This window comes from Peromyscus eremicus, unplaced genomic scaffold (assembly GCF_949786415.1).
Source record: "Peromyscus eremicus unplaced genomic scaffold, PerEre_H2_v1 PerEre#2#unplaced_999, whole genome shotgun sequence".
Classification (NCBI taxonomy): domain Eukaryota; kingdom Metazoa; phylum Chordata; class Mammalia; order Rodentia; family Cricetidae; genus Peromyscus; species Peromyscus eremicus.
The window spans coordinates 61,149-84,846 of record NW_026735234.1 but is presented as its reverse complement, the minus strand read 5'-3'; the positions used below and the strand labels follow the sequence as shown (position 1 = coordinate 84,846).

Sequence of the window (23,698 nt, the reverse complement as noted above, 5' to 3'; positions counted from 1 at the left end):
CCGATATTGTCTTGCCATATCAAGTACCATGCTAAATTCTTCTAATGTGTTATATACAACAAGCTTCATTTCAATGAATGTATTTTTCTTTGAATTTCCTGACCATTAAAATTTTCAGATATGGGGAATTGGGTCTGAATTCACTGCCTTGTCTATGAATTTCAATCTTATGCTATGTCCTTCCTTGGAGGTCAGAAGAGGCTCCTTACAGCTGAGAGCAATGTAACACCATAAATTCCAGGTATGCGGGGATATAAGTAATGACTGGCAATTTGTCCACTAGTTACCTTAGGTTGGAGATTAACTCCATGGCTGATGTACACAGATCCCTGTGAAAACTTGTTGGTATCACTCTAACTTCTGTGCCTCTTCATCAAGGTGTCTGTAAACAGATCTTTGACAAATTTCCTCCTTCAAAAGTAAGTAGACATTATCAGATGTAAAAAGTCACTTTGATTTTTTTCCTTCTCCTCCTAGGATATGAAACAGGCCCTTTTGAGCTACATGAAAGGTTATCCAAGGAGAATAAGGTCTGAAATACCCACAGGTAAAGCTTTAGAATGCAGGTCTGAGGAACAGAGTGCAAAACAAGGGCAGGACAGCAGGCACACCCAGGAAATTCTTGGTTATGTCTTTGGCAGTTTAGCCTCTCTGCATGTCAGTTTCTTCTACCTAGAGAAAGATGGGTTGGGATACACCATGGAGATGATTGCTGTCACAAGGCATGACTTACAAATTCACTTCCTTCATAAGTGGGACTTTGTTTTTTTTCCTGTTTCTTTTGGTGTGTGGGGTTACAAGCTAGCATTTATATAACCTAAGCTGCAAATCTGTTTCTGGAGAACATCTCTTTCTGGGAACAAAGGAATCAGATATTAAACTTACAAAAATGCTGAAAATTATGCTTTAGAGCAGAGAATCACTTCAATTGGTTGAAGAAAATTGACACTTCCCTTCATGACCATTAGCAAATATTGTGCGTGGCTCCTGTCCTTTGCCATTTGGAAAGACTCACCAGACAGCTATTCTTTATTGATTAGCCACTTTCAGAAGCTAAAAGTAAAGAAGATGAAGAGGGAAGGTAGAAATCAACATGTTTGATCCTAAATATAGAGTTGTGTTTGCCTGTTCCAATCTCAGAATTCTAATCCTTATCTGGCTAATCTAATAACAAATAAATGCCAGCTGTGCCCATTGTTGTATTTTAATAAAAGCACATAAATGATTTTGGTGACTTACTATAACTCATGTAGTATGTATTGAGTCCAGCTATTAATATTTTCTTCTCTGTCTTGCTATTCTTATTTGGAACATTTGTTTGTTTGAGTGGAAGTGAACCGCCCCAATTTAAATGGGAGAAAGAATTTTTAAATAAACTGCTGTAACAGAATATGTTTGGGAGTTGTAAAAGTTTTTCCACTGGAAAAAAATCAGAATTTAAGAGGATCCTGTTACATGCTGGGGGCAGACATCACAGTAAGCAAAGCTTGCAAAATAGATTTTTTTATTTTAGCAATTTGATGGAAGAAGCACTTTGTTTTCTTTTATTTAATAATTAATTTAATTTTACGTATCAGCCATGTATTCCCCTGTCCTCCCTACTACCGGTCCCCCCCCTCGCTCTCCCCCTAATCCACCCCCCCTTCTCATCTGCTCCAGTGCAAGGACTCCCCTGGGGATTCAGCTCAGCCTGGTAGATTCAGTGGAGGCAGGTCCAGTCCCCTCCTCCCTTCACCCAGGCTGAGCAAAGTGTCCCAGCATAGGCCCCAGGATCCAAAAAAGCCAGCTCATGCATTAAGGAAAGTTTCTGGGACACTGCCTGGGAGCCTCCTAGATTGTTCAAGCTAATCAACTGCCTCACTTATCCAGAGGGCCTGATCCAGTTGAGGTCTCCTCAGCTATTGGTTCATAGTTCATGTGTTTCCACTAGTTTGGCTATTTGTCTCTGTGCTTTTTCCAATTATGGTCTCAATATCTCTCGATCATACAATCCCACTTCTCTCCCATTGATTGGACTCCCAGGAGCTCCACCTGGGGCCTGGCCATGGATCTCTGCATCTGCTTCCTTCAGTCATTGGAGGAGAGTTCTAGCATGACAGTTAGGGTGTTTAGCCATCCAATCACCAAAGCAGGTCAGTTCAGGCTCTCTCTTGACCATTGCCAGTAGTCTTTTGTGGAGGTACCTGTGGATTTCTGGGGATCTCTCTACCACTTTGCTTCTTCCTATCCCCATGGGGTCATAATTTATAATATTCTCTTTTTCCTTGTTCTCCCTCTCTCTTCCTGATCCTGCTGGGACCTCCCGTTCCCCTAAACTCTCTTTCCCCCAACACTTGCCCTTCATTACCTGCCCTCAAGTCCAGTTTGTTCATGTAGACCTCATCCATTTCTCTGTTGTTGGACAATCCCTGTGTCTTTCTTAGGGTCCTGTTTTCTAGGTAGCCTCCCTGGAGTTGTTAGTAGCAGTCTTGTCATCCTTTGTTTTACATCTATTATTCTCCTATGAGTGAGTACATACCATGTTTGTCTTTCTGAGTCTGGGTTACCTCACTCAGGGTGATTTCTTCTAGATCTATCCATTTGCCTGCAAACCTCACGATGTCATTGTTTTTCTCTGCTGCATAGTACTCCACTGTGTATATGTGCCACATATTATTTATCCATTCTTCATTTGAAGGGCATCTAGTTTGTGTCCAGGTTCTGGCTATTACAAATAATACTGCTACGAACATAGCTGAGCATGTGCCCTTGTGGTATGATTAAGCATTACTTGGGTATATGCCCAAGAGTGGTATAGCTGTATCTTGGGGGAGATTGATTCCCAATTTTCTAAGAAAGTGCCATATTCATTTCCAAAATGGAAAAGTACAAGCTTGCATTCCCACCAACAATGTAGGAGTGTTCCCCTAGCTCCACATCCTCTCCAGCATAAGCTGTCTTCAGTGTTTTTGATCTTAGCCATTCTGATGGGTGTAAGGTGGTATCTCACAGTCCTTTTGATTTGCATTTCCCTGCTGATTAGGGAGGTTGAGCAATTCCTTAAATACCTTTCAGCCATTTGAGCTTCCTCTGTTGAGAATTCTCTGTTTAGCTCTATAGCCCACTTCTTAACTGAACTGTTGAGCATTTTGATGTCTAATTTCTTGAGTTCTTTATATATTCTGGATATCAGCCCTCTGTCAGATGTGGGGTTGGTGAAGATCCTTTTCCATTCCGTAAGCCAATGCTTTGTCTTGTTGACTGTGTCCTTGGCTCTATGAAAGCTTCTCCTGTTTGAGGTCCCATTGATTGATTGCTTCTCTCAGTGACTGTGAAACTGGTGTTCTATTTAGGAAGTGATCTCCTATGCCAATGTGTTCAAGACTACTTCCTACTTTCTCTTGTATCAGGTTCAGAGTAACTGGATTTATGTTGAGTTACAAATATACATATATATATATAAATTTTGATATAAAATTTATATTTTAAGGAAAGTTTAAATAATCAAAATAGAATTAAAGTATTATGAGAGCAGTGGCAATAGAATCATCCCTTAATTTTAGTTTTTTTCTGTCCCATATCAGTAGACTCTTCTGACATGATACAGAAATTATGCATTTCCTTTTTAACATGTTTGGCTTTAAAGAAAGAGAGAGTCATTATCCAACTCCAAAGCCAGCTTTAATTTTTAAATGAACTGGGACTACATAAACATCATTTGTGATAAGTGTTTGTAGAGAAGAGCAGAAACAAACATTTAGGAAGACATGAAATTTACGTGTGATTTAATACCAGTAGGCCAAGTTACTGTAAATTGGATGGTCATGCTGGTTGAGGAACTATCACCTCTTCTAATTAAGAAGTCTGTCTTGTTCAAATCAAATATTTATCATTTTTTTGTGGAGCTGAGGATTGAACCCAGGGCCTACCTCATGTTAGGCAAGCACTCTACTCCTGAGCTAGATCCCCAACCCCATAATTTTTTTTTGGTTTTGTTCGAAACAGGGTTTCTCTGTGTAGCTTTGTGCCTTTCCTGGATCTCGCTCTGTAGACCAGGCTGGCCTCGAACTCACAAAGAGCCACCTGGCTCTTCCTCCCAAGTGCTGGGATTAAAGGCATGGGCTACCACCATCCAGCCCTTTATCAATTTTGATGGTATTTATAGCTTATCTTCTCTTGTAGAAACAAAAGCAAAACCTCATCCCCAATATAACATATATCCTGGTTTCCATTCTGAGGTCAGCACATCCTTAAAATATACAGGCTGATTTAACTCTGTAGGTTTTTTTTTCTATTATCCAATGTCTCTCCACAGCTATTGTTCATTTCTTATTAGCATTGAGAAAATACAAAATTAATAAAGCATTATGTAATCTATTTCAGGGGGGTTTTGTTGCTCTTTTTGTTTATTTAGCATACCTTTTAGAGTGCAATTTGTTATTTCTGTGACTTCTCCTGTAGTACTGTATGGTATACCTGTAATGTTTTATATTGTAATAAGCAAAAAACTGTTTCATTTTATCAGAGACATATGCTAGATCATTGTCAGGTTAAACTTATACAGGTATACCCATGATGGTCAAAACTTCTAGCAATTTCTTGGTTACAGAATCAACCTTTTTGAAACTCAGAGCAGTTGCCCATGGAAATCCTGGTAGGTATCAATTGTGTGGTGCACATGTTTCAATTTTCCAAATTCTACAAAAAGAAACACATCTATCTGACAGATTTTATTCTTCTGAGTGTCCTTCGGGTTACATCCTGCAGGTAGTGGAGTCTGATTGTAAAATGAACAAGTAGGACATTTCCATATAATTTCCTTAACTTGTTTCCAGGTTATGGAAAAATCCTTTTTTTAAAACCTCACTATTGACATGATTTTTTTTATGAAATTCTGAGACCTCCCACACATTTCCTATCAATGGTTGATCAATCTCCTCATTTTCTTGTGCTAAAGGGCCTGACAGACTCATATGGTATTAGATGTTTTATATAAGGGATACTTCCTGTTTTTGTTTATTTCTTGTAAATGAATAAATAACAAAGTTAATTCAGACTCATCAGGGATAAATTCTGCTGTTCAATGTGTAGGACCACGTTTTCTGCATACTGAGAGTCAGTAACTATGTTGAGAGGTTCTGAAGAGAGGAAGTGATAAGGCAGGGTGCATAGAGGAGCTAACTCTCTCTTTTGGCACAGAATTTCATAGGGCTAAGATGTAGTAGCTTGCTCTCTACCTCTCTAATCTTCCAGCTTTTACCCCAAAATCTGGCTTGTGGTTTTTTATTAATAAGACCTTTTAAGATCTGTGCTGCAGAGAAGTGGCTTAACTGCTCCTTGAACCCAAAGAATCTTCATATAAAGAAGTCTGTAACAATGTAGTATGCTTTGCAGATACTCTCTTGTCTATTGCTCAGCTGTATATGAGCACTGGGTAGAATAAACTGGATACAACAGCATTCAGTGATAGTCCTCCCAAATCTATCTTATGTCTCTGTGTTTCTTGTATGTCTCTGTTTTTTCTGTCTTTTCTTAATCCACACTCCCCTATTCAGGTATTGTTTGACAGGTTGGATGGTCCTGAAAAGTGTCTGAGAAATATAAAAGTCTGATGACATAAAGGCTTGCATTATATGGGTCTAAAAGTTCCAAATAAGGTCATAAATTTTTGTTTTTGTTCCTAGTTTATATCAGGTTTGCACTTTGCTGACAGACCCATCCAAGCATCAATTGTTAATGACAACCTGCTCCATGTGACTATGAGCCCTGAACTTCATGAAAGCTGATATAAACCAATCCAACTGATGCAAATGCTGTTTCTTCAACTGGTCAATGAACCAGAAGTTTCTAAATTGCCTCCTTATCTTTGACTAACATTCTAACCTTCCAAGGCTCTGACAATGTCTGGGACAAGGTCAGAATCTCTAAGGACAGGCAACTAGATCATCTTATAGTCAGGTTGCCTAGCAACAGGACATTGAGGCAGAGCCCTTGACCCTTTCACCCTGTAAACATCCTATACAAACATCCTGTTAGCTTGTCCCACCTTATGCAAATAACAGCTTCTTGCTCCCCCCACCCTGCAGGAACTATATAAACCCTCTTGGAGAAAAATAAAGTGGCACCTTGATCAGAATCTAGACTTAGTGTATTTCCTTTGTATCTCCTGTCCTATCATCCCGTATGTCTCTGTTTTTTCTGTTATTTTCTTAATCTACACTCCCCTATTCAGGTATTGTTTGACAGGTTGGCTAGTCTAGCCTTCCAAGGCCCTGACAATAATGTGCCAATGTCAGCAGGAAGTAATTACAGAAGCCAAAACACTGTTTTCCAAGCCTGCCTCTGCCAAGGTGGATGCCACACTGGAAAAGGCCATGGGAAAGGATAAAGGATCACACAGAAGAGTGCAAACAAAAGGGAAGAGGAAAATAAAGGCAACAGGCTAAAGTGGCTGACCAACAACTACAGATCTGCCAGTGGAAAGTGGAGACACTGAAAAACAGAGTCCAGTCTCTGAAGTAAAAGAGAAAAGCCAAGTCTGACTAACCATCCATCATGTCTGTCATTAACCCTGCCTCGCTTCTTGTACAATCCAGAAGAGTATTTTAACCAAATATTTGAAAATGTGAGTTTTTTAGTAGCTCTATAAACATTTTTAAATGGTGGGTAAAAATCCTATTTCATTCTATATTTTAAGTGTAAATGATTTTTTAAGAGGTTAAATCACTTGAGAGTTTTTGTTTTTTTAATACAACCAGAAAATATCAGGATCCTGAATGAGGAGAGGGTGTAAGTGTCTCAGGGGTCACCATAACATTCAGTACAGCGGGCTAGATTTATATCCTACAACACAAAGCATTCTAAATGGTAATTTGAAGTCTCTTGGTCATCCATTTTTATCCAGAATATTCTTAGTTATATCTGGTCTCATATTTCTAGTAGAAATGTTTCCTAAAAAACAACTCCTTGGGCCTCACCTTGTCAGAACTGTCTCTTGTTATGCAGTCCATTTTCCTAACATTTGTGATAATGTGTGTAAAAAATGGAAATTTTGAAGATGAACTGTATGTGGCATAAAACTGTGAGTCAATGGAATTGATTATTGCAAGCATTTGCTTGTTATGTGAGGTCTTAGGGAAAACTTGCCAAGTTTAGGATGGACCATCACTGGAATAAGTTCAAAGAGAAATAACACATGGGTCTTTTGGATACATAAACACAATGTATGACTCTTAGAGGTTGGGTACATGTTTCAAAAATCGAAATGACTGTATACTCTGCTCCTCAACCAATAATTTCTCATTTGGGGAAGAGTAAAAACAAATTCTTGGAGCACCAACTCTAAAGTAGTTTTGGGTTCTATCAATCTTATATTTATTCTGGGTAACCTGGACTGAGGTAAGGATGAACTTAAATCAGCCATCCACACCTTACTACTATTAATGACATGTTCATAGGCTTGAATATAAGTCTCAGCACTGAGAACACTACCTTTTATATACAGGACCTGACTCTCATTCCCTGCACTCACAAGACAGCTCACAACTCACAGTGCCTCCAGTCACAGGGGATCAGACATCTCTGGTCACCATTGTTACCTAGCATGAACATGGTATAACGATTTGCAAAACTTATGCACTTAAATTAAATTCCATTATTTTCTAAGATAACAGACACATGAATAAAGCTTTTTTTACTATATGGAATCACATACATATCTGTCTTTTTACCATTTGTATATCTGGTTTCCTAACAGGCAAGGTGAATGCACTCAAGGACATGGAAATACAGGTAGATTTGACAAATCTGATGTAGGTTCTGGGAATCAAACTTGGGTAACCAAGAGGACCAGTACTACTGAGCCAACTCTTCAGGTCCCAAATATGTCAATATAATTTTGATGATGAAGATGTCCTACTGCTCTTTCTGTCTGCTGTGGTGACTTGAAGGTGAAGGAATTCCCCTCAAAATGATTGTCAAAGGATTCAATGAATTTCTATATCTCTGTGAATGGACTCTCCATATTGTTTTTTATTTTCATTGTTAACACATCTGTTGTGATGTAAGTGAAGATAACAAAAGCTTTTGTTAAACCAGTCACAGTCCAGACATATTATATTATGAAAAATTCCATAATTTGAGGTATGTTTTTTCGTTGGGAATTTTTTTGAGACAGGATGTGTCCAAATAGTCTGCGTGGAATTCACTATGGGGACCAAAGTGGTCTCATACTCTCAGAGATTGGCCCAGCATATTCTGCCAAGGGTTGGAATTATATTCGTGCACCTCTAAATTCAGAAATATGGGTTTCTAAGTGACCTACAATGGAATCAGAAAATGAAAGGATAATACAATATTTAAAAAGAAACCATGTTTTAAGGAACAGAATTATTTCTTGAAATTCTATAATTTAACTGGGCAAATCATTTTATATATTCTCAATAATTGGGTTATTTTCTTTGCTGGAATTTTCATCCACTTGAAAAGACTGAACTGCATTTGTGTGTCTACACCAGTGCCAGGAAGTGTATATAGCACTGAGAGGACAACTTACATTTGTCTTTTATCTAGTTCCTCTATGTGAGATCTAGTGGTGAACCTTATGGAGTCAGTTAGTTGCAAATGACCTCAATGGCACTTACACAGGTCTAAAAATAATTTATACATGTGCTGATGTAGGAGTGTGCATATGTCAATGCCCAAGTGTAGAAATAAAAAAAATTGTAGGAGTAGTATGGATCACCCAGAGATGGAACTCAGGTCCTCAGGCTTAACAGAAACAATTTTGGAGAATGAGGCAATTCTTTGGCATTCAATTGTGGTTCTGAGACAATGTTATAAACAAATGCTTAGCCCTCATAATCAATTTTGAAAAACATATGGTTGCATAAATATTTTAATATGCAAAGAAAATTTATTATTCAATTTGTCCTTTGTTCTTGTATCCTACTATGAAATTATCTTTACAATCTGAAAATAAGACATTAATTTAATGTTGTAGTATTTTTAAAAATCTTATTTGAGCACCTGTGAGATGGCTCATTGGTAGTCTTTGTGTGCAAATCTGGTAACCAGACGATGACCACCCTATTAAGAGAACCACAAAGCTATCTTCTTGTCTTCCCATAACTGCCATGAGCCTACAACCCATAATCATATCACATACCTCATAAATTTTTCTTACAGGAGAAATCTTAGTGATATTACATTACCTGGCATCTCTGGATAATTCTCTTAGAAGAAGGACTTGAAGATGAAATCCAAATGGTAAACTCATGTGGATGGGACAAGAATGGAACATCAAATTATATAAATATACATATATAACATAGAATGCTATGGTATGAGGTGCATGGTGGATTGCTGATTATCCTACTTTATTACAACTTTATCAGGTAAGTGACACTACTGCTTTGAATATACACATTAGGTATTTCATGTTTCATATATTCTCTTCCATTAAGCATTATAATGTTAAAATTTTTAAATTTGGTTGAAAAAAGTATACATTATGGGAGTACATCATCTACCTTTAGACTTGTGCTCAGGAGGTGGCTACATGAGGATCATGAGTTCAAATGTATTCCTGATCATGACTAACATCCAATCCAAATAGAATTATAAGCACATGTCTCAAGGGAATTTGTGAAAATATGAAAAACAAAGGCAGCAACAAAAACCCACCACCATTTTAAAGAATAACCTTACTTAAAAAGTATGATCACACACTGCCTGATATTTAAGTAAACAGTGGACCACTTAGATTATGGGTATACCATTCTATACATTACAGCAGAAAAATACCTATCACTAAGAAAGTACAATAGAAAATGAACAAAAGGCATAGGAGAAATACAAAGGCAACAAAATAAACATCACTAAATGTATTTGTCACACATATAGCACACTTTAGTATCTACTTCAAAAGTTTCAAGATAGAAATCACAATGCAGTGATCTCCACAATTAACCCTAAGTGAACATGGTAAGTAATTTACTTCCTTCAAGTGTGTGATGAAAAGTAAATGAAACATGATTTCTTTTTCTTGAAGCTGAAGACAATTGTGATGTTTAAATTCTTTATCAAATTGTTTACATGAATAGTGTTTTTCTCTTGTATGAGTTTGTCCTCATTTCCACACTTCAAAATGATATAAATAGACTTTTAAAAAATTACATCACTAGAGATATGACTGGGCAGTTACAAAATGTTCATTCCCAGGATCAAGGTCTAATTTTTGACAACTTCCTGTCATTCATCTCCAAGATCCAATGGTCTAACATGTTCAGGAACCAGATTGCATGATCACATACCCACACAAACACAGAGGCATCACATAATTACAGGTACAACAACTGTTTAAAGAAACAATTATACGTGAAGGTGTTTCCTCTTTTAAGCATTAATTACTGTAACAGGTGTTGAGGCATCTAACTGCTTTCAGAATTTTTCCTCATCATGTATTGGTTCAAGTAACAGAAAGCTAACATGTAGGTGTGAAGCCAGGGAAATCCATCCTTCTAAGTTGGTGGTATCATTTGAGAACTTTTAGGAAATGTTGCCCTGTTGGAGTATATACATGACAGGGGGTAGTCTTTAAAAAATTACATCCACACACCATTTCCAGGTTCCATTCTTTGCTTCAGGCTGCAGTTTAAATATGTGAGTTCATAGTCTCCTGTTTTAGCTGCCATGTCTCACACTTATTGCAATGCCACTTTCATGCTGATACTGTTTCCCTCTGGATCCAATGACCAAATTATACTCATTTATAAGTTGATCTGGACATTATATCACAACAGAAATGGAAATAATACAAATACATAATTTTTTATTCCTGAATTAGATATTTCATGCAATTTAAGAGAAGTACAAAATCTAGTATAGTTACATTACTATTTAAATCAGTAGTGCAACTTCCAAAATTACAGAGAAAACTTGTCACGACAAATAAAAAATAAATAAATAAATGAAAATAGTGCAAATTTTTATAATTCTGGAGGAAAAGATACCCCAACTGTCAGAAGTCAGTTTTTACCTAGAGCTATGAAGGGAAGATATCCTGGATGCCTACTGCTGTGAGGGAAAAGGTAACCTGAATATTGAGAAGTCAGGCTACACCTGATGCTGTGCTTCACTGGGAAACAGTCTTCCTGCCAAAGGTATTAATCCTGCTCCTCTCCAAAAGAGAGCCCTTGCAGTTGGACTCTGCTCCACACTAAGAGAGTTTCCTAAGAGAGACGTCCATTGCTGCTGTCCCTCACTTCCCTGAGGGGGTTTCTCAGCAGAGCTGTCAATTCACTTTCTCTTCTGCTCTATTAGAGTTTCTAACAAAGATGTCCATTTCTTCTCAGCGAGAGCTCAAATTCTTACTTGTATGCTTCACTCAAGAAAGCGGTGAATTGCTGCAGAAATGTAGCAGTCTCTGGAGAAAAGTTGTTACTTCTGCTCTGATCTTTTAAGGGAGTTTGTCAACAAAAGGGTTCGCTGCTTCTCTAATCCAATCCTATAGTCAGATTCTTATCTACTCCAGTGAAAGTCTTCACCTAAAATGCATTCAAGATATTTATTTGGTAGGAAGGAATCTAGGAGAGTTGCAGAATCTCCCAGGGAGAAAAAAGGCAGTTGCCAAATAAAAAGGCACAGGCCTTGAAAAAGCTCAAGTATTGGGTGGATTTCATGCTCAAGAACTGGTTGATTTCAGGCTCAGGGAATCTTTCGATTTGTGTTTAGTTGGTCAAATTTAGAGTGTGTTTCTTTGGCTCTGGTTTCAGGTCCAAAGTGTGTTTGTTTTACTGCCCCCTTGTAAAATTTTGATTCTGATTTCAGGATCAGGGTGTTTCTATAATTGGTTCTGGATTCCGTAACAAAGTGTGTTTCTTTGACTCTGGTTTTAGTGTCAGGATGTTTTTCACTTTGATTTCAGAGACAAAGGGTGTGTCTTTGACTGGCCCTATGTTCAGGGTCAGTGTTTGTTTATATGGCTGCCTCATTTACCCTATACAAAAGGTTTAATAAATTCATAAATGTTTTTTCCATGAATGTGTTGCTGTAAACAATATAAAAGCAGACACCATAATGCTTCACCATTTTTTGACAGTGACAAATACTTTTCTATTGAAGACATACTCTTCTGTAACAGATTATCTGTGTGTTGCCTAAAGATCTTACCAAACATTTTATAAGCAGATGGCTACCATAACTTTTTCATATAGTTGCATATTGAAGTTTCATACTGAAGATAATTGAGTTGTGCAGAGGCTCTACCACACTGATTACATTTATATGGTTTCTCTCCAGTAGGTGTTCTTTTATGTATTTGAAGATTGTTATGACATGCAAAGGCTTTACTACACTAATTCCATCAATAGGGTTTGTCTCTAGTATGTGTTCTTTTATGCCTTTGAAGAGTACTACTATGTGCAAAGGCTTTACCACACTGATTACATTCATAGGGTTTCTCTCCAGTATGTTTTCTTTTATGCCTTTGAAGAGTACTATGACATAGAAAGGCTTTACCACACTGATTGCAAACATATGGTTTCTCTCCGATATGTGTAATTTTATGTCTATTAAGATTGTTTTGACTTGCAAAGGCTTTATCACACTGAATACATTCATAGGGTTTCTCTCCAGTATGTGTTCTTTTATGCCTTTGAAGATGACTTAATAGAGCAAAGGCTTTAGCACATTGATTACATTCATAGGGTTTCTCTCCAGTAAGTGTTCTTTTATGCCTTTGAAGATGACTTAATTGTGCAAAGGCTTTAGTACATTGATTACATTCATAGGGGTTCTCTCCAGTATGTGTTCTTTTATGCATTCAAAGACTGTTTTGACATGAAAAGGCTTTACCACATTCTTTACACTCATAGGGTTTCTCTCCAGAATGTGTTCTTGTATGCCTTTGAAGACTACTGAATTATGTAAAGGCCTTACCACACAGATTACATTCATAGGGTTTGTCTCCAGTATGTTTTCTTTTATGCATTTGAACACTACATTGACATGATAAGGCTTTACCACACTGATTACCTTTGCAGGGTTTCTCTCCAGTATGCTTTGTTTTTTGTTCTTGAAGATGGCTTTGAAATTCAAAGGCTTTACCACATTGATTATATTCGTAGGGTTTCTCTCCGGTATGTGTTTTTTCATTCATTTGAAGAGTACTGGGATATGCAAGATCTTTAACACATTGACTGTATATAATATGTTTCTTTCCAATTTGATTTTGTTCATGACTGCAAAAATAATGAGACATGTAAAAGCATTATCACTCTTAATACACTGTTTAATATTTATATCTGTATGAATTAATTTTACAATTTGGTTTAATTGTAAAGAAGAACCAAATCTTAAGGTTTTGTCATTGTTTACACTCATGTTATTCCACTTTATTAAGAGTTGGTTTGCGGGGGGTGGGGGGATGGGGGGTGGGGGGGTGGGGGGGTGGGGGGGTGGGGGGTGGAAAAAAAAGAGTTGGTTTGCATCTGTGAAGATATTTGTATTGGTAACATCCTTTATTACATGGTTCACATGTACAGAATATTTTTATATATGAGATTATTCATATATTTGAAGAGAACTGGAAAATGTCAGAGCTTTAATGTCTGCGTTGCATTAATAAATTTTTCTATACCATGAGTCATCTTACACTTACTAAATGAACTAGAACAGAAAGAAAAATTTTCAAGTCCTACTACTGATAGAACTTTTCTGCATAGTGATTTTGTTGATGCATCAGAAATACACCTGGAAAACTAATTACTTGTATACTTGAATCAAATTCAACAAGCACATTAAATATGAGGACTGCTATATATCTTCTCATTCTGCTAAGAAACGAGAATGTTATGTCTTTCCATATCCCTATACATATGACATATCTAGTAAAGGAAGCTTAACCAATTAAAGATTTTACCATTCAACTCACAATTTGACTTTCTGTACTCATGGACTTGTGGTATATGGATTAAGGTTTCTTTACAGTAACTGCCATTTGACTCTTGACTCTAACTGCCCCCTCTGCTAGCAGCACAGTTACAACAAGTATACAAAGTACACTACCATTACTATTCACTATTTGCTTATTACAAAGATTAAAAATATAATTATCACCTCTTCACTATGTGTACTTTTGTAATATGAGTAGGATAAAATGAATTAATTGTCAGTTCTATAACATATTTCCCATGGTGCTATGATTCAAATGGTAATGTCTGGTAAGTCACTGTTCCCTTGTCTTTTTTTAAAAAAAAAATGCTTTGCAAATTTAATAATCATTGATGTACTTTAATCTGTGTTATTTACACTGTTGCTTTTGTTTAAAACTTCCAGGACACATTTTTAATTTCTTCAGAGGCACATTTGTATCAACTAGCACAAGAAAATTACCTTTCATCTCCTCTAGAACTTTGAGGATGCTCTTCAGTATTATGGTTTTCCCAATTGTATCCTAAAACATAGTACCAGAAAATATATGTTATTTTCCTTAAAACTGTCCAAAATTTATGTTACTATCTTCAGTGAATCTTAGAATATGACTAATTTATTCACCTAATATTATTTCTCAATCAAATGACAGAGCAGCATCCAAAACCTAAGGACAGTTGACCTCTTATTTTAAAATGTGAAGGAAAATATACTGTCTTACCTAGTGAGGTTCCTGTAGGTCTCAATCATCTCCTCTTTGTAGAGATTCTTCTGGGAAGGATCCAGTAAAGTCCACTCTTCCCAAGTGAAGTAAACATGCACATCATCATAGGTCAATGCATTCTAAAATATCCCATACATGTGTACAAGACAAAACATACTACTGACAACATTGTAAATGTATACTTCTTTGAGAGTAGAGTCAAATAATTCTGATGCTCCTCACACTTCTTTCATGACATACAAATTATAATGTAGTCAACAAGTCACTTTAGAAGGAAACTGAATAAGCGGATCACTTCTGTCATTTCTGTACCCTTTGAATGGAATATCACCTTGCAAAAGAAATGTTTATTGACAAACATAGAGACAATTAAACAGATTAACAGTACAGAGTACACATGAGAGAAATTGTATGAACAATTACTAACTGCAGAGAAGAAAAATAAGATGGATAAACTGGGTGTATTGGCACATGCCTTTAACTGTAGGACTCAGAAGAGAAAGGCAGGTATATATATCTGCCTCTGAGTTGAATCCCAGCCTAGTGTATGCAATCAAGTCTAGGCAAACCAATAGTACATGTTAAGACTCTGTCTCCCAAGTAAAAATCAGTAGAAAAAGAAAGATAGAAAGAACTAAGAAGTTTTTCCTGAAGTTCCTACAAAGTGTTATGCATTTACTTTAGTTCTGTAGTCGTCAAGAATCCTGAAGTGCCACAATTCAGACTATAACAAAAATATGAATTTACTAAAAGGTACTATAATAGTTTTAAATAGTTATAAAAGGAAAGATGAAAGCATTAGCAGTATAAATGTTGATCATAAATAGTCAACACATGACAAGAGAGATGGAAAGCTAGTAAAGAGCTCTTGCTGGTGTTGGATAGAGATGGGCTCAATTGCCAATACTTATATGAGGGAACACAACTATCCATTATTCCAAGTTCAGGGTTACTGAGACCATTTTTTGATCACTGTGAGGACCTGGTACCCACATAGTGCAAATTCTTGCATTCAGATAAAATATTCATATTCATTTAAAAATTAAAATAAATGTAACAGTCAGGAAGAAGTTCATGCACCTGCAATGCAATGATTCAGATGGCTCAATCAATATTAATATCATGAATACATGCCAAATAGAGAAATGGAATGACAACCTGTGCCAAATTTTAAAATTCAAGATATGTGTGGAGCTCAGTACAACAGCATATGCTTGACATGTACAAAAACCTACATCCCGCCGGGCGGTGGTGGCGCACACCTTTAATCCCAGCACTTGGGAGGCAGAGCCAGGTGGATCTCTGTGAGTTAGAGGCCAGTCTGGACTACCAAGTGAGTTCCAGAAAAGGCGCCAAGCTACACAGAGAAACCCTGTCTCAAAAAACCAAAAAAAAAAAAAAAAAAAAACCAAGCAACCAAACAAACAAACAAAAAAACCTACATCCCAGGACCATCACCCAATAATATAAGAACAAAACAGCCAGAAATGTTCACCCACTTTAATTCATGGAATTGGGAGCCAGAATTAGGGGAATTTCTGAGTTCCAGGCCAGCCTGGTGTACAGAACTCCATAGAGGCCACGAAGCACTACACTGACAAACCTTGTATTCAAAAATAGCCAACATAATAAAAGACCAGGTTAACAAACTCCCTTAGCACTGAATAGCAATTGCTTGTACTCTATGTTCTGTGATTTAGAGATAGATTCTCTAATGGTGAAGGCATGACAATACCAGAAAGCTGGCTGATTAGTTTCAACCACAACTCAGTATAGACAAAGTACAGGAAATCTGTTGAGGCTATAGAGATGCATATCACACACCTAGTGAGGAGTTTGTTCCTAAAATGCTCCTCCTACTAAAGAAGCAATCAAAAGAAAGTCACCAAGGAGAGACACATGTTCCCATATATAATTGTGTCTGAGAAGTTTTTATTCAATCAACTATGTTCTAAACCAGGTACCTATAGGTTCATGATCATCTATGAAGAAAATGCATTCAGTTACTTCAATGATCCTCATAATCTGCCATTGGCCCTACACTGTTTCACATGTTCAAGTCTCTTCTAACACTCAAGACGGTCTCTTGATGGTGACATTTGTAAAATCCAAAAATGGATTATAACTTTCCAACATACAGTGGTGAAGAATATCACTCAAATTCTAAAATAGAGAAATGGATACATAGCAAGGGAAGATTAGGCAAAGGCAAGACTGAAGTAGAGCAGGACAGACTTCAAATTCTCTATCTCTGTCTCAGGTGCATGAGGATTCAATATCAGCAGGCTCAGATGGCCCTATCCATGCAATTTCTCATATATTTATTTATTTACTTCATCTCAGCCAGGGCTCCATGGGAGATGTCTCATACCTTAGATATCTCAACATCATGTGGTCATAAAATGCAATCCAGGCTGTTGTGGAATATTATTGTAAGATGTGTTATATTTGTCTATTCTGTGGAACAATTGTTTTAAAGATGCAAAGATATGTTGTATTCTTTTATGTTGCATATGTTTAACTCTGTGAGGCTGTGATACTTTGTCTAAAATCCCATTTGTCTAATAAAGAGTTGAACAGTCAATAGCTTGGCAGAAAAGGTTAGGCAGGGCTGGCAGGCAGAGAAAACACTTGGGAGGACAAAACTGAAAAGAAAAAAGGAAGGAGCAAGAAAAGGAGAGGACACCAGGGGCCAGCCACCCAGCTACACAGCAAACCATGGAATCAAAAGTAAAGAGAGGTATACAGAATAGAGAAAGATAAAAGCCCAGAGGCACAAGGAAGATGAGATAAATTAAGTTAGAAAAAGATGGCTAGATACAAGCCAAACTGAGGCCAAGCACTTATAAGAAAGAGTAATCCTCCCTGTGTGGGATTTATTTGAGAGCTGAGTGGCAGTCCCCCAAAAGAGTAAAGAGTTAAAAAACAAAAACCAGCAACACCAGGCTTCATCCTCACAACTCCATGCGATGAACTCTCCCAGTCTCCCCACTGTGTTTCTGACTCTCAATCATAGAATCCTGCAACAATGCTGAACTGAACCTCCAGACTAAGAATCCATGACCTTAAATATTGATTATTTCTTTTTTCCAGGACCAATAGATGATGGGTGATCCTGCAAAGTTTGACTTCTTAATTCAGATGGACAGTGACATGCTGGACCACAGGTACAGCAAGTTTTGTATGAAGTTGCTTTCTAGGAGTAGGAATTACCTTGTATAATCCTTGCATGATTTTTACCACCTAAAGTCCTGACATCTTCCACATTCTTTGAAAAGACAACATTCTTAGGTTCTACCTAACAACAAAATCACCTTTGGTGTTTCATTTTTTTGTTCTAACTTGCTTTTATCCTGCTGTGATTAAATTTTGCATTCCACATATTCTATCAACCTTGTGACATTTAGGTTCAGGCTCCAAGTCACACACTGAACAACTTAAAGAGGGACAGAAGACTGCAAGTCTACCCCCTTGGACAGATGGGAAACTTACACAGTAAAGACATTTCCAAAATTATTACTTAAGTACCCCAGTGATGTGAAACAGCAGGACCTTCGTAGGTGACAGGATCCTGAGGTGAAGATCACAAGGGATGAGAAAGAGAGGAAAAGTATAAGGTAGAAAAGATAAAAGCTGGGATGGGGAGATCTTGCACAAGGTATGTCTCATGTCAACTATGCATCTTAAGAAGAATAGTACCTTTATAATACTTCTAGGGCCAAAATGGAAGGAAATAGGAAACTTTTAGGAAGTCAGCAGAAAGTATCATACAATAGGACAGACTCAGAGAGGAGGCTAATCAAACCATTCTGCACAAGGGGAAAAAGGTTATCTCAAGACTATTACTGACTAAGGCCACAGTGATCTGTGGATGGATAACCATAGCCATATTTGGTGAAAGAGTTGGATTCTTGGGATCTGAAGCAACCCCACCACAAAGGCCCTGATTCAAGACCATTGCTTGCTCTTCAAAGCATATTCCTGGTTTTAGGGAAGGAGCTCTGTTTTATTGTCAATATGTTATGCCTTTAGGGAAAGCTCCCAAGGCCTAGGCCCCAGGCTGTTACTAACTCTCCCAAGAATTTTCCTAATCCCTGTTTGAGGGCCTAAAGGAAAGCATTACTTGATCAGTACAGAACTTAATATAAGAGTGTTCTACTTTTCTTTTTTTTTTTCTTCCTTTTTTTTTTTTTTCATTGAGACAGGTTTTCACTGTGTAGTTTTGGATACTTTCCTGGACATAACTCTGTAGACCAGGCTGGCCCCAAACTCACAGAGATGAACCTACTCTGCCTCTTGAGTGAGTGCTGAGCAAAGTCCAGCACCACTACCACTGAACTGCTGGTGTTTTACTTTTCAAAAAGTTGTCACCTGGTATCTGCTCATCTGTCAGAACTAGGATTTTCTCAAAAAGAAAACTGGAACTTTATGGCATGCCAGGACTTAAGGTTGTTTATGACCATGTAATGCCTCAATGAGCAGCTTGTTATATTCCCATTCTTTGATATAGTGTTAGGCCTAGTGGCTTGTTGTAAATCAGAGGTGGCTGATTTACACCTCTGATTTGTCATGGTTTACAGCCAAGTATCTGGACAATCCTGGTGAACAAATATGTATCCTATTGTCCTAATCTCTAACAGGCCTGGCTACAATAATCTTATCTTTCAGTTTTTTTGTTTTGTTTTGTTTTGTTTCATTTGTTAAGACAAGGTTTCTCCATCTTGTTTTGGAGCCTGTCCTGGATCTTGCTATGTAGACCAGGCTGGTCTAAAACTCACAGAGATCTGCCTGGCTCTGCCTCCCGAGTCCTGGCATTTAAGGTGTATGCAACCACTGCCTGGCAGGTTTTTTTTTCCAGGCAGTACTCCTTCAGTTAAATTCTATTTTGTGAGACTTATTATGTCTTAAGAATTAGTAAATGCTTTATATCATTATTTCAACTCCTCTCTCTCACACCTTAGTTGTGGAGTGCTACCCAACACATGAGATGCCTTTTACAACCTCCACAAAATTAACTATAAATGGATCTTACACATGAAAGTTAAATGCAAAGTGCTGAACCTCTAGAAGGTACTGGACTAAGTAGGCCTGCTTTCAATGAGTGCACCAAAAGCATGTTCAAGTTGACTACAAAGATGTTTTTGTACACACCACCCTACTCCCAACTATGTGAGCAGATTTGGTCCACAGAGCAAAATTATCCAGAGGCCTGCCCTGGGAATAGGAAGTTTCAAGGACCATATGGGACCTCACAGGACAGGGATTCTGGCTAAAGTTTCCCACCCAGATCTGAGAAGGACCTACCACTCTGGCTCCTGAACTTTACTCACAATGCTGTGGTTTCCCAGCTCACCCAGGTTTTCTGCTCAGCTCTCTGCACCAGCACACACAGCACAGCACACAACACAAAACTGCTACTGCCAGTTTCTCTTCAAAGTCAAGCTTGAAGCTTGCAGCTGGAAGAACCCTGCACCACTTCTGACTGGCAGGTCACCTGGAGGGCTTGATTGGCTAATGAGGCCTAAGTGACAAGAACACCTCCCATAGGGTTACACTGTGCTTAAAGTCACAGCACAATGGTTCCTGATCCTGCCTTCCACCACAGACCCAGACCTTTTCTAAACATTTGCATTTCAATAGCACTTGCCCCTGGTTCCAATAGCAGATCATGCTATCTTCTGCTCTTTGTAGGTACTTCCCCTTCTTCATCCTGGACACAGTGTGGCTAGCATATACAGCCCACTATACTATGTCGGGTGGAGTGATTCCACGTCACACAGGTGGAAGGATGCCCAGAATATTAACCAAAGAGAGACTAAAAGACAGAAAAGGAGATGTTTGTTTTGTGACTTCAAGTGGAGGTTAGGTGAACTGAACCCACTTTTTACCTAGTTGTCACAGGGACTTCTTACAACCAAGAAAGAAATGCAGGAAGTAGATCACAAACAAGGTAATAGGTCTTTCTCTTCAGATATAGCTTCATTGCTTTAGGAGTTTTATTCCTGAAAATCAGAGCACAGTGTTGGCAAATGAATAATAATAAAGGGTAAGCTTCAAAGAAAGTTGAATATTTAAAGCATAATGAAGCTAGGAAGAATATGCTTGGAAGCACTGTTAATAGTCAGCATATCTTACTCCTAGGGCAGTTGAAAAAACAAAACAAAAAACCATTGCATTATTCAAGCTTCTGTACATGAACAGTGTTATGAATTGTATAAAGAAGGCTCTGGCAGGTAGAGAGCCAAGGTTCCCTGCTGCTGGTGACAGACAAAGATGACATTCAGACAGCACTGAGTGAAGAGGTCTATTTAGTGGAAAAATAGATAAGGGGAAGAGAAAGAGGAAAAAAGGGTGGGGGGAGAAAGAGAGGGAGGAGTGCAAGGGTCCGCACTCTTCCTGGGAGGAAAGCAGGAAAGAAAGATAGGGAAATGGGTGGAAATTTCTCTTAAGAATAAGCTTTTATGTCAGGACATTGAATGCCGACAAGGGGCAGGATTAGAATATTAACAAACAGGACTGGTAGAATGAATCTCTCCATGTGTGTACAAAGTGGATTTATCAGAATGTCTCACAAGCTGTGGTAGAGCTAGTCTAACAATGGCTGTCTACCAATGGAAAATTGAAAAGTCCAGTAGTGGTTCAGTACATGAGGCTGGATATCTCAGCTGGGCTGGTCTTCAGTATACACCACAATTTTAAGGAAGTAGGCTCTACTGCTAGTAAAGTAAAAAAAATTGGTACCCAGAGCTAGGGCAAGCAGGTGAAGAGAGAACTTCCTTCTTCAATATCCTTTATATATGTAGGCTGACCCCAAGAGTTGCTACCCAGATTAAAGTTGGATCTTATTCTTTGTTGACTGTTTTTTTTTTGGTGATTTCAAGAAAGGTTTTATCGTTGTATCCCTGAAATTCATTCTGTTGAGCAGCCTGGCCTCAAACTCAAAAAATCCAAATGCTTCTGCTTCCTGGGGTTAAAAGTGTGCACTGCCACCAAGCAGCTAAAAGTGGATCCTATCACCTAAAATGATCCAAATTAAAGAAGTGTCTTTAACTTCAAAACCTTTAAGAAAAATCCCTCACATGTTTACACAAATATTTTGGATTTTAATTAATTAAAGAGGTAGTCAGCTTGACTATTAAGAATAGCCATCACTCCAGACAAGACAGATAAAATGAGAAAGATTTCTTAACTTCAGGAGGCAAGGAGAGCATGGGAGTTATTTCCAAAACAATGCTTTTCCTTAACAAAGGAAGCATGTGGATTTTGATTAGGAAGTCTGGACACATTCCTGTAGCACTCTGCATATTCTTAAGCTTACTAAGTTAACAAATCCACTTCTGATCATGATCACAATATAAAAGCAGAGACATTTATGGATATTCCTACCTCAAAGTTGTGCAAGAACATATATAAATGATGGAAAGAAATGTCTCTAACATGTTCATCTTGTACCACAAGGTCTTAACTGAAAATGAAGGAAATGACCCAGTGAAAAGCAGATTGCTTTGGGGCCTATGTGACCTGTCAATCTTGATGTTTGATCTAAAAGATAACTGTACCATTCCTACAATTCTCACAGATACAAAAGATAGAGAACACAAATAAAGATATCTTCAAGGAAAAGTCACCTAAGAGCACGGTTTACTTTGCTCCTAGATAGGCAATTATAATGATCTCTATCAACCTTAGATCAAAACTGCTTTTCCCTCTGAGGAGGCTGGCATAGCAGGGGGTCACAGCAGCTTCCATGCTACACCAGCAGGAGTTCACTTGAATGAGCCCTGGCTTATTTTATGGCTAAGGGCTATGACATCACTGTAAAAAATTTTATTCTTTCCTTTTTCTTTCTTTTTAAAAAATTATGTATACAATGTTTTGCCTGCATGTGTCTGTGTGTAGTGTCTAACAAGACCAGAAGAAGAAAGGATTTACCTGGGACTAAAATTATAACAAATGGTTAGCTACCATGTGGGTTCTGGGAATGGAACCTGGGTCCTCTATAAAAACACTCAGTTCTCTTAATTGGTGAGTGGTCAATCTAGCCCCTTTTTTAATTTAAAATTTCTTTCCATAAATTGATAAGCAAGTGCTATTACACATCACTTTCCCCTTTTATGTCTTCATTCTATCCCTTCGCAAATCCTTTCCAACTTCTTATTTATTAAGTTAGGTGAATTAGTAGGCTGAAATACATTAATACAACCTGCTGCATCCATTTTTGTTGGATATATATATGTATATCCATCAAATATATATGAAAGAGAGAGAAATAATGGGCTGACCATGTTGTATTGGATAAACAATTAGGGATCTCATCTTTGCCTGAGGTTAATTCTCTCTGGAGAATTCCACACTTTCATCAGCATCTGGTATCTAACCCTGACTGGGTTACCTTGGATGGAACATGTAATCAAGAATAGAAAACATAGGTAGGAAAATGAATCACCAGTTAAGAGTACTGAAGATTCTTTCAGAGCATCTGGCTTCCATTCTCAGTACATTTAGATGGTCACTAATATCTGCAACGCCAGTATCAGGGGTTCTGACACCATCACCTTGCCTCCCTGTCCACCATAACAAGAGGACACTTAGGTCATAAAACTTATTTCTCAAGCTGGAAGTGGCAGGCATTCTTATAATGCCAGCAAACTGGACTCAGAGGCAGGAAGAACATTGTGAATTTTAAAGCCTATGCCACAGTCTACACAAACAAACACACACACACACACACACACACACACACACACACACACATACACACACACACACACACACACACACACACACACACACACTCACACATACACACACAAAAAGAAGAAAACTGAATTACATACAAGAAAAGGACCGGGGCTGGAGAGGTGGCTCAGGGGTTAAGAGCACTGGCTGTTCTTCCAGAGGTTCTGAGTTCAGTTCCCAGCAACTACATGGTGGTTCACAACCATCTGTATGGAGATCTGGTGCTCTCTTCTGGCCATGTAGACAGAACACTGTGTACATAATAAATAAATTAATAATTAAAAAAAGAAAAGAAAAAAAAAGAGACTGCAGAATTAGAACTAT

At 37.9% G+C, this 23,698-nt stretch overlaps 1 long non-coding RNA gene across 1 annotated transcript; it reads left to right on the top strand.

Moving 5' to 3' along the window:
- Positions 1-122: 122 nt before the first annotated feature.
- Positions 123-6,593, top strand: LOC131901984 (uncharacterized). The gene is made up of 2 exons (XR_009376960.1): positions 123-241; positions 6,212-6,593. It is a non-coding gene; the product is annotated as an uncharacterized LOC131901984 (long non-coding RNA).
- The last annotated feature ends 17,105 nt before the right edge of the window (positions 6,594-23,698 follow it).